Genomic DNA, 11,026 nt, shown 5'->3' with positions numbered 1-11,026 from the left:
GTTGACGCTCTGGACAGCAGTCCCAGCTTCGATGCTCTGACCAGCCACACAGGAAACGACCCGGGAAAATTTGAATTCCTTTTCCTGTCTGGGCACTTTGAATCTGATGTCCTGGTTGGACATTGGGGCGAGCTCAGCAGCACCGGCAACGATGCAGAGCTCTCCAGCAGAGGAGTCCAGGCAATCCCAGAATAGAAAGAGGTCCCCAGCATGGACTGACCGGGAAGTCTTGCATCTTATCGGTGTGTGGGGCGATGAGTCTGTGCTTTCGGAGCTGCGCTCCAACAAACGGAATGCGAAGACCTACGAGAAGGTCTCCAAAGCCATGAGAGACAGAGGATACAGCCGGGATTCAATGCAGTGCCGCGTGAAAGTCAAGGAGCTGAGACAAGGCTACCATAAAATCAAAGCGGCAAACGGACGCTCCGGAGCCCAGCCCCAGACATGCCGCTTCTACGAGGCACTGCATGCCATTCTCGGTGGGTCTGCCACCACTGCCCCACCAGTGTGCGTGGACTCTGACGAAGGGATAGTGTCGACGGCCAGTTCCTCGTCGATGTTCGCAGATGGGGAAGATGAGGAAGGAGATGAGGAGGGGGAGGCAGTCGACAGTGCTTACAGCGTTGATTTCCCAGACAGCCAGGATCTCTTCATCACCCTCACTGAGATCCCCTACCCACCCTCCGCAGCCGTTACCACGGACCCTGAATCAGGAGAAGGATCAGTGGGTAAGTGCTTTAAACATGTTAACATTTATTTCTTAAAAGAACAGGAAAATAGACTAGGCGAACAGAAGGTCTATATACAGGGGAATGAAACAGGCATCTTCCGCGGAGATATCCAGGAAGCTCTCCTGGAGGTAGTCGAAAAGCCTCTGCAGGAGGTTCCTGGGGAGAGCTGGCTTATTGGGTGCTCCGAGGTAGCACACTTTTCCGCGCCACGCTCTCAGCTGGTACTCCGGGACAAGTGCCTTGACGAGCATTGCAGCATAGGGCCCTGGCTTGTGCTGGCTTTCATTCAGCATGCGCTCTCTCTCGCTCTGTGACACCCTCCTCAGGGTGATCTCGCGCGCAGACTCCTGCATGTAAGTAGAGTAATTTGTGTACTATTAGTATTGGTAGTGCTTCACTGTTCCTTAGAACAACAAGAAGTGTCACTTTAGAGCCACGTGCTGGAGGCTACAGAGTGGCAGCATACAGGGATCTTTTCCAAGGGAAAACCGCGAGGGGGTGGAACAGGGGCAGAGTTTATGCTTTCAGGATTGCCTGCAGCAAGAGGACAGAGCTGGACATTGACTTTTAAGCAGCCAAAAGCCTTTGGCTTACCATGCTTGGCTGCTCCACGGATTCAGCTTTCCAGCCCCGCTTGTCTGGTGTGCAGTGCAATACCCAAGGCAATGAAAGCGAATGCAGACAAATCGAACTTTCCCTGAGTGAGTGCGCATGAGATAGGTGCCGTCCATGGTCTGGTTCACAGACAATGAGTAGACTATGTTTCATTTTTGAGAAAATGTATCTTTGTAAGCAATTCCCTCCCTTTTCCCCATCACACAGCTGCGACAGTATCCCGACCTGCTCCACCATGCCCCTCACAGAGGCTGGCGCAGATTAGGCGGCGTAAGAAAAGGACACGGGACGAGATGTTTGCTGAACGTATGGGCTGCTCCAGAGCAGAAGTGGACCGGCAGAGCCAGTGGAGGGAGAACCTCACACAGCAGCAGCGCTCACACAGCGAACGGGAGGACAGATGGCGTCAGGAGGAACAGCAGGCGACTCAAACGCTGCTTGGACTACTGAGGGAGCAAACAGACACGCTCAGGCGCCTTGTCGATGTTCTGCAGGACCGCAGGCAGGAGGACAGAGCCCCCCTGCACTGTGTCTGCAACCGCCCTCCCCCGCCACACACTGCAATACCCACCTCACCCAGAATAACAAGAAGGAGGGGCACCAAGAGCCGTGAAAACTGTCACTGCACCACAGCGGACTGCTAAATTACCCAAAAGTTCACAGTCCCTAGATTTTGAAAAGTTCTTTCCTTTACTGTGTTGTCGAGTATTAAAAGTAGTTTGCTGTTAATTACTGTTTCTGTCATGTTTGTTTGCTGAAGACTTTCTGTGAAGGGGGGAGAGGGGTTTGGTAATTGCATAGGACATTCACCATGAACAGGGTACAGACATGGGGGCAGGATCAACAGCAGGTTACTCACTGAGTGCAGTCACTAGGCACCCTGGTCAGTCTGTGAGGTGTTTTTAATGTTCTGTTCATAGGCGGCAGGTGCCCTGCTCCAGGTATACTTGGAGGTGGGTCTCTCCCCCAGCCCTGCCTGGATCGGGCCCTGGCCCACGCGGGTCTCCCCCCGCCCCGTCAATTCCCTGCCTGGAGCAGGTCCCAGCGCCCACCTGCCACCCCACCCCCGGCGTTTCTTCCCCGCGCTGCCTCCCTAACTGACAGTAGAGCGGCTACCGGCAGAAATGCTGTCTGCTGACCCAGTGTCCTAGCGCCTGCCATCCACAAATGGCAAGGCAGGTTGCCCTCACCCTGCCCTTCTACCGTAGCCCTGAGCCTCTACAATGCCCCAAACCCTCAGCCCCAGCCACAGCCCACAACCCCCTACGCCTCCTCCCCCTTCCCACCCGACGTTGATGTTGGTAAAGCGTCCCCTATGGTCCACCAGTGCTTGCAGCACCATTGAAAAGTAGCCCTTTCGGTTAATGTACTCTCTGGCCTGGTGGTCCGGTGCCAGGATAGGGATGTGAGTCCCATCTATAGCCCCACCGCAGTTTGGGAATCCCATCGCGGCGAAGCCATCTATGACGACCTGGACGTTTCCCAGGATCACTACCTTTGAGAGCAGTAGGTCAACGATTGCGTGGGCTACTTGCATCACAGCAACCCCCACGGTAGATTTGCCCACGCCAAAGTGGTTCGGTACTGACCGGTATCTGTCTGGCGTGGCAAGTTTCCAGAGGGCTATGGCCACTCGCTTCTGCACACTCAGGGCTGCTCGCATCCGGGTGTCCTTGCGCTTCAGGGCAGGGGACAGCAAGTCACACAGTTCAAGGAAAGTGCCCTTACGCATGCGAAAGTTTCGCAGCCACTGTGATTCATCCCAGACCTGCAGCACTATGCGGTCCCATCAGTCTGTGCTTGTTTCCCGGGCCCAGAATCGCCGTTCCACAGCATGAACATGACCCATTGCCACCATGATCTCCACGGCGTGGCGTACCGTGCTTTCTGAGAGGTCTGTGCCAGTCTGAGACTTCATGTCCTCACCGCGCTGCCGTTGCCTCCTCGCCCGATTTCTCAGCATCTGACTGCTGAAGAGGTGTACGATAAGGTGCGAGGAGTTGACAACGGCCATAAGTGCAGCGATGATCGCAGCGGGCTCCATGATCGCAGTGGAGTGGCGTCCGCGCTGGCACTTATAACAGGAAAAGTGCGCGAACTGATTTCCCGCCGGCGGAAGTGACGGTAGAATGCTGACAGTTACCCAAGACCACCTTCGACACATTTTTTCCCCCAGCATGCATTGGGGGGAAATCCCAGAATTCCAATGGGCAGCGGGGACTGCGGGAACTGTGGGATAGCTTCCCACAGTGCACCACTTCCAAAGTCGACGCTGGCCCCGTTACTGTGGACTCACACAGTCGAATTAGTGTATTTAGTGTGGATACACAAAATCGACTTCATAAGGTCGATTCCACAAATTCGACTTAAGTTGATTCGAAATAGTCTTGTAGTGTAGACATACCCTAAGTCTCTCTTTGAGGACTTAGAGAGTATTAGGGTTCATGTACGTGAGCGCGAGGAGGAACCTCTTTTGAGTTTTCTCCTTTCCTTTTACTGACTTTACTAGAAAACAGACGTTTCCGTTGTGACAGACCCAGATCAGTGGGGTATAGGAGTCTGGTAGAGGGCAAATATACTGGTCACTGGATGAGTAGTTTTCTGTTCCCTGAGTGACCAGAGAAGGGGCTGCACTAGAGTAATCAGGAAGCTGCTAGAACCAATTAAGGCAGACAGGCTGATTAGATCACCTGCAGCCAATCAAGGCAGGCTAATCAGGGCACCTGGGTTTAAAAAGGAGCTCACTCCAGTCAGGCAAGGGGGAGCCCACTGAGGTGCGTGTGAGGAGCTGCGAGCAAGAGGCACCAGGAGTTGAGAATGAGAGGGTGAAAAGGGAAAGTGGTGGATTCTCCATCTCTTGATGTCATTTAGTGAAGACTAGATGCCTTTCTGGAATGTGTTTGCCCCAAAAGTAGCTATTGTGCTATACAGGAAGGCTGTGACATGCAGGGTGTTAGAAAAATGCTCTAAAGGTCTCTTCTGGCCATTAAGTCTACTAATTTTGGAAAAACTGAGTGTAGCATTGGGAGCAGCCTCTGGTGTTTTACTATGTAGCTGGCTTGCTTCCTAGAGTAAAGACTGATTGAGTGGGGTGATCCACAGGGAGTAGCTCAAACCTTGAAAGTGTCTGGCCAGTGGCAGGACATTAGCACTTCAGGGGAGGAGTGGGTGTGGCAGTGACATCACAAAGGCCTTTTGCAGGACCTCAGCCTATTGGTCAAAGGTGGTGGGGAGGTGGTGACCTCACAGAGAGATGCTGACATCAGTCAGGCAGGACAGGGGCACAGGGCTAGGGAAACCTCGGAGACCCCCTATGGATTTCCCTCAGCAAGTCTCCTTCTCTAAGTCTCTCTTTGAGGACTTAGGCCTGGTCTACACTAGGACTTTAATTTGAATTTAGCAGCGTTAATTCGAACTAACCGCTCAACCGTCCACACCAGGAAGCCATTTAATTCGAACTAGAGGGCTCTTTAGTTCAAATTTGGTACTCCACCCCGGCAGGTGGAGTAACGCTAAATTCGACATGGCTAGCTCGAATTAGGCTTGGTGTGGATGCTAATCGAACTTAGTAGCTCCGGGAGCTATCCCACACTGCACCACTCTGTTGACGCTCTGGACAGCAGTCTGAGCTTGGATTCTCTGGCCAGCCACACAGGAAATGACCCGCGAAAATTTGAATTCATTTTTCTGTCTGGGCAGTTTGAATCTGACGTCCTGGTTGCACATCGGGGCGAGCTCCGCAGCACCTGCAACGATGCAGCGCTCTCCAGCAGAGGAGTCCGGGCAATCCCAGAATAGAAAGAGGTCCCCAGCATGGACTGACAGGGAAGTCATGGATCTGATCGCTGTGTGGGGCGAGGAGTCTGTGCTCTCGGAGCTGCGCTCCAGCAAGCGGAACGCGAAGACCTTCGAGAAGGTCTCTAAAGCCATGAAAGAGAAAGGATACAGCCGGGATGCGATGCAGTGCCGTGTGAAAGTCAAGGACCTAAGACAAGGGTATCAAAAAGTCAGAGCGGCAAACGGACGCTCCGGAGTACAGCCCCAGACATGCCGCTTCTACGAGGCACTGCATGCCATTCTAGGTGGGTCTGCCACAACTGCCCCACCAGTGACGGTGGACTCCGAGGACGGAATAGTGTACCGGGACAGTTCCTCCTCGATGTTCGCCGATGGGGAAGATGAGGAAGGGTCTTTTGAGGACGGCGCAGGCGACAGCGAACACACTCCCGCTTTCCCTGACAGCCAGGATCTCTTCATCACCCTCACAGAGATCCCCTACCAACCCTCCCCTGCCGTTAACCCGGACTCGGAATCAGGGGAAGGATCAGGCGATAAGTGCTACACACGTATAAACATTTATTTTTTATAACATTGTTATAGAAAAAATAGAAACAGTATTTACAAAATTCTAAATATTAAACTATATGAAAAGAAGGTCCACACAAATGGGGATAGAATAATAATCCTCTATCGACAATTCCACGAAGGTGTCATTCAATTCCTCGCAAAGCCTCTGCATGAGGTTCGTCGGAAGAGGTGCCTTGTTGGGCGGTCCATGGAAGCAGACTCTTCCACGCCAGGACATCCGAATATAGAGAGGAAGCATCGCCTCTACTAGCATTGCTGCATATGGTCCTGGTCTGTGCAGTGCGTCCCGTAACATCCTGTCTTTCTGGGCACGAGTGACCCGCCTCAGGGTGATCTCGTTCTGCAAATACTGCATCTAAGTAGGGCAATTAGTGTAGTGTTACTATTGCTAATGGTTTAAAATTAGGTTGCATAACAATGACCCTCGCCTAACAGCCACGTGCGAGAGGCCACAGAGAACAAGCATCCATTTATCGTTCCGGTGCACTGGCGGGAGGGGCTGCAAAAGGCTCATCCTTTCTGCTTTGCACATTGCCTTTAGCAGGAGAGCACAGCTAACCACTAACTGATAAGCAGTATGTACTGTAAGGCTTACCAGGACTTTGTGCAAGAGGGATGCAGCTGTCTTTCCTCGCTTGTGCGCTCTCCAGTGCAATGACGCCGCCAATGAGAGCGTATTCCAAAATCTCGGACTAGTTCTGAGATCTCCTGAGACTTGGTGCCCTCTTTGGTCTTGTTAACTGAAACTGACTAGACTGTGTTGACTGTTGGCAAACATGTATGTGTTCAAGGAAATCACCTACTTTTTCGCATCACACAGCTTCGGCTCTTTCCCGGACTGCCCCGGCATCCCCCTCGCAGAGGCTGGCTCAGATTAGACGCCGAAAGAAAAAGACTAGGGACGACATGTTCCAGGAACTGATGGCCTGCTCCAGAGCGGAGGCGGCAGAGCAGAGACAGTGGAGGGAGACCCTGTGTCAGCAGCATCGCACACACATGGAACGGGAGGATAGGTGGCGGCAGGAAGACCAGCAGGCGACTCAAACGCTGCTTGGTCTAATGAGGGAGCAAACGGACACGCTCCGGCGCCTTGTAGATGTTCTGCAGGACCGCAGGCAGGAGGAGAGAGCCCCCCTGCACTGCATCTGCAACCGCCCTCCAACGCCAAGAAGTCCTGTCCCCCCCTCACCCAAAGTTACAAGAAGGAGGGGCGGTAGGGGCCGTGAGAACTGTCACTGCACCGCAGCAGAGCGCTTATGTTCAAGACACCTCTCGCGCTGTAAATTTGTACAAGTTCTTTCCTTATAGCATCACCCAGTCCCAACTCCAAGTTTAAACCCCCCACTGTGTACTACATTATTAAAAGCGGTTTGGTGTTACTCACTGTTTCCGTCACGTTTCTCGTGTCAGAAGACTTTCTGTGTGTGTGTGTGTGGGGGGGGAATTGTAATTGCAGTGCATAGCCCACAGTACCATGGTACAGACTTGGGTGCAGGGTCAACTGCAGGGCACACACAGACTGCAGTCACTAGGCACCAGGGTCAGTCTGTGTGGTGTATGCTGCCCCGGGTCTTTCGTTGATGTGTATGCTTGTCCAGGGTCCTGGTGCCTGCCATCCCCGAATGTAAAGGCAGGCTTCCCTTGACATGCACTTCGACTGTAGCCACGATCCTCCCCGGTGCCCTGAGCCCCAAAAAGAGCCCTCATCCAGGGGCAGATACTCACCCTTCCCCCACACCCCTCACCCCTTCCAACGCCCAAACCCACAGCCCACAGCCGTCATGTAAACCCCTATCCAAAGACGGCACCCCTCGCCCCTTCCTGCAAACCCACCCATTCCTGCAACCCTCCCCCTACATGCACAATCACCGTAAACCGTCCCCCACCCCACAGACCTATGTAGGAGCAGGAGGCTGTCCGTCCTGTTTTGGACAAGCGGTCTGTACATCAGTGCACACCGAACCCAGCACAGAATGCTTCCATGTTTCAACCAAGAAACAGAAATGCAAAGTCAACGAAAGATTTATTATTAATTACTGTAACATTTCATTAGTTTTAAAATGTGCTTTGGAAGTGGGGGAAACTTGGAGAACCGGGTTTGTGAGCTCAGATCTAACTCGACACATACAGACACAGGCCCATGATCAGGCTCTCTTAAAATCAAGTGGACAGTCACAGGTTACCCTGCTCTGCGAGGAAACTCGCTTTCAAAGCCTCCCGGATGCACATCGCTTCCCGCTGGGATATTCTCTCGGCACGGGTGTCTGGCTGATCGTAAACAGCAGCCAGGCGATTTGCCTCAACCTCCCAAGCGGCCAAAAAGGTCTCGCCCTTGCTCTCACAGAGATTGTGGAGCACACAGCAAGCAGCAATAACTACGGGGATATTCTTTTCGCTGATGTCCAAGCGAGTCAGTAAGCTCCGCCATCTCCCCTTGAGACGTCCGAAAGCACACTCCACCACCATTCTGCACTTGCTCAGCCTGTAGTTGAAGAGTTCCTTCTCACTGTCCAAGGCGCCTGTATAGGGCTTCATGAGCCAGGGCATTAGCGGGTAGGCCGGGTCCCCGAGGATCACTGTAGGCATCTGCACATCCCCAACCGTTATTTTGTGGTCCGGGAAGAAAGTACCTGCCTGGAGGCGTCTAAACAGACCAGAGTTCCTGAACACACGCGCGTCATGAACCTTGCCCGCCCACCCGACGTTGATGTTGGTAAAACGTCCCCTATGGTCCACTACAGCTTGCAGCACCATTGAAAAGTAGCCCTTTCGGTTAATGTACTCGCTGGCCTGGTGGGCTGGTGCCAGGATAGGGATGTGAGTCCCATCTATAGCCCCACCGCAGTTTGGGAATCCCATCGCGGCGAAGCCATCTATGATGACCTGGACATTTCCGAGAGTCACTACCTTTGAGAGCAGTTGCTCAACGATTGCGTGGGCTACTTGAATGACAGCAATCCCCACGGTAGATTTGCCCACGCCAAAGTGGTTCGCTACTGACCGGTAGCTGTCTGGCGTTGCTAGTTTCCAGAGAGCTATGGCCACTCGCTTATGCACACTCAGGGCTGCTCGCATGCATGTGTCCTGGTGCTTCAGGGCAGGGGACAGCAAGTCACACAGTTCAAGGAAAGTGCCCTTACGCATCCTGAAGTTTCGCAGCCACTCTGTGTCATCCCAGACCTGCAGCACTATGCAGTCCCACCAGTCTGTGCTTGTTTCCCGGGCCCAGAATTGCCGTTCCACACCATGAACGTGACCCATTGCCACCATGATCTCCACTGCGCGGCGTACCCTGCTTTCTGAGAGGTCTGTGCCACTCTCCTCACCGCTGCGGAGCCTCCTCGCCCGGTTTCTCAGCAGCTGACTGTTGCAGAGGTGGACGATAAGGTGCGAGGAGTTGACAACGGCCATAAGTGCAGCGATGATCGCAGCGGGCTCCATGCTCGCAGTGCTGTGGCGTCCGCGCTGTAACCGACCAGACAAGGGTGCGAACAGATTTCCCGCCGGCGCTTTCAGGGAGGGAGGGCATGATTGACGGTTCAATGACGACAGTAACCCAAAACCACCCTCGACACATTTTTTCACCCAGCAGGCATTGCGAGCTCTACCCAGCATTCCAATGGGCAGCGGGGACTGCGGGAACTGTGGGATAGCTTCCCACAGTGCACCGCTTCCAAAGTCGACGCCGGCCCCGTTAATGTGGACTCAGAAGTTCGAATTAGTGTATTTACTGTGGATACACAAATTCGACTTCATAAGGTCGAATCCACAAATTCGACTTAAGTAGATTCGAAATAGTCTTGTAGTGTAGACAAGGCCTTAGAGAGTATTAGGGTTCATGTACGTGAGCGCGAGGAGGAACCTCTTTTGAGTTTTCTCAAGAGGCACCAGGAGTTGAGAATGAGAGGGTGTGCTGCTGGAGGACTAAGGAGTACAAGCATTATCAGACACCAGGAGGAAGGTCCTGTGGTGAGGATAAAGGTGGTGTTTGGAGGAGGCCATGGGGAAGTAGCCCAGGAAGTTGTAGCTGTCATGCAGCTGTTACAAGAGGCACTATAGACAGCTGAAATCCACAGGACCTTGGGCTGGAACCCGGAGTAGAGGATGGGCCCGGGTTCCCCCCAAACCTCCCAACTCCTGATCAGACACAGGAAGAAGATCTGTGGGGAAGATCACTGAGGTGAGCAAATCTGCCAATAAGCGGAGGACCCACCAAGGTAGAGGAGGAACTTTATCACACCGTTTAGAAGGTAAGAGCCTCTGAGAGGTTTCAAACCTCTCAGTCTGATTCATCTGGTGCCAGCTGAATTCTAGGCATGGAAAACACTCATTTAAGGTGGCAGAATTTTATTCCCCACCTGGGATTTTGTCCCATAGAATCATTGGGGACATTAGGGTTTGTCCTTTTTGTTTTACCTTTTCCTCCATCCCTCCTAGCTTTCTCTTCATCTCTTACTTCTTTTGTCCTTTCTCCTGTTCCTCTCCCACCACCAGGAGGGGGATGGGTGTGTGTGTGTGGCGGGGGGTGCTCTGCATCTCCCATTGTGGGAGGGCCATCGAAAAATGTGGGGCTGATACAGTGCTCGGACAATGATCCCCACCGGTGACTCGAGCCATCCTTTGGGCTGTCTGATGAGAACCCTCAGCCTTCCTCCCCTCAGTCTCTACCCTGATTGGCTGAGCAGGGGGTTATTGACAGGGAGGAGACTCAGGTCCTTGTTGTTCTCTTTTAAGACCAAGTAAATATGTCATAACCACTCCTATTGTTGATGAATTTTGCTGCTTCTCTGCATTAATTGTCTCTGAGCAGTTCATGAACTGTTGTTGGTCTGGAGCTCATTTGAGAGCACTTTGTTCAGGTCATTCAATGTATGAAATTTGAGAGCCAATGGTTAGTTTGAAAGTCAGGGCTCTTGGGTCCTATTCCCAACTCTGCCACTGACTAGATGTGTGATGACCTAAGACAAGTCAATTCTCCTTTCTCAACCTTAGCTTCTCCCCCTTTCAAGTAGGGATAACAATCCTCTCCTACCTACCTCATGGTGGGTGGAGGATGGGGATCCATTGGAGAGTGTTACTAGGAGCAGTGCATAATATGAGGTGTCCTGTCCCGTTTACTCAGATCAGATTATGACATAATAGAATAGCTGAAGTATTCTATTTTATTTGTATTTTATTATTTTGAAATTGTTAAGTGCAGCAGACTTCAGGAAGGTGTGTAAGGATATCATCGCCGGATGTCTAAGGTACAGCAGGGGATGTGCCTCTGAGGCCACGAGGAACTCCCGCCCACTCCCTGCTGCAGGTACTGC

The sequence above is a fragment of the Mauremys reevesii genome, unplaced genomic scaffold (genome assembly GCF_016161935.1).
Source record: "Mauremys reevesii isolate NIE-2019 unplaced genomic scaffold, ASM1616193v1 Contig34, whole genome shotgun sequence".
NCBI lineage: Eukaryota > Metazoa > Chordata > Testudines > Geoemydidae > Mauremys > Mauremys reevesii.
Note: the sequence above shows the minus strand (reverse complement) of the source record.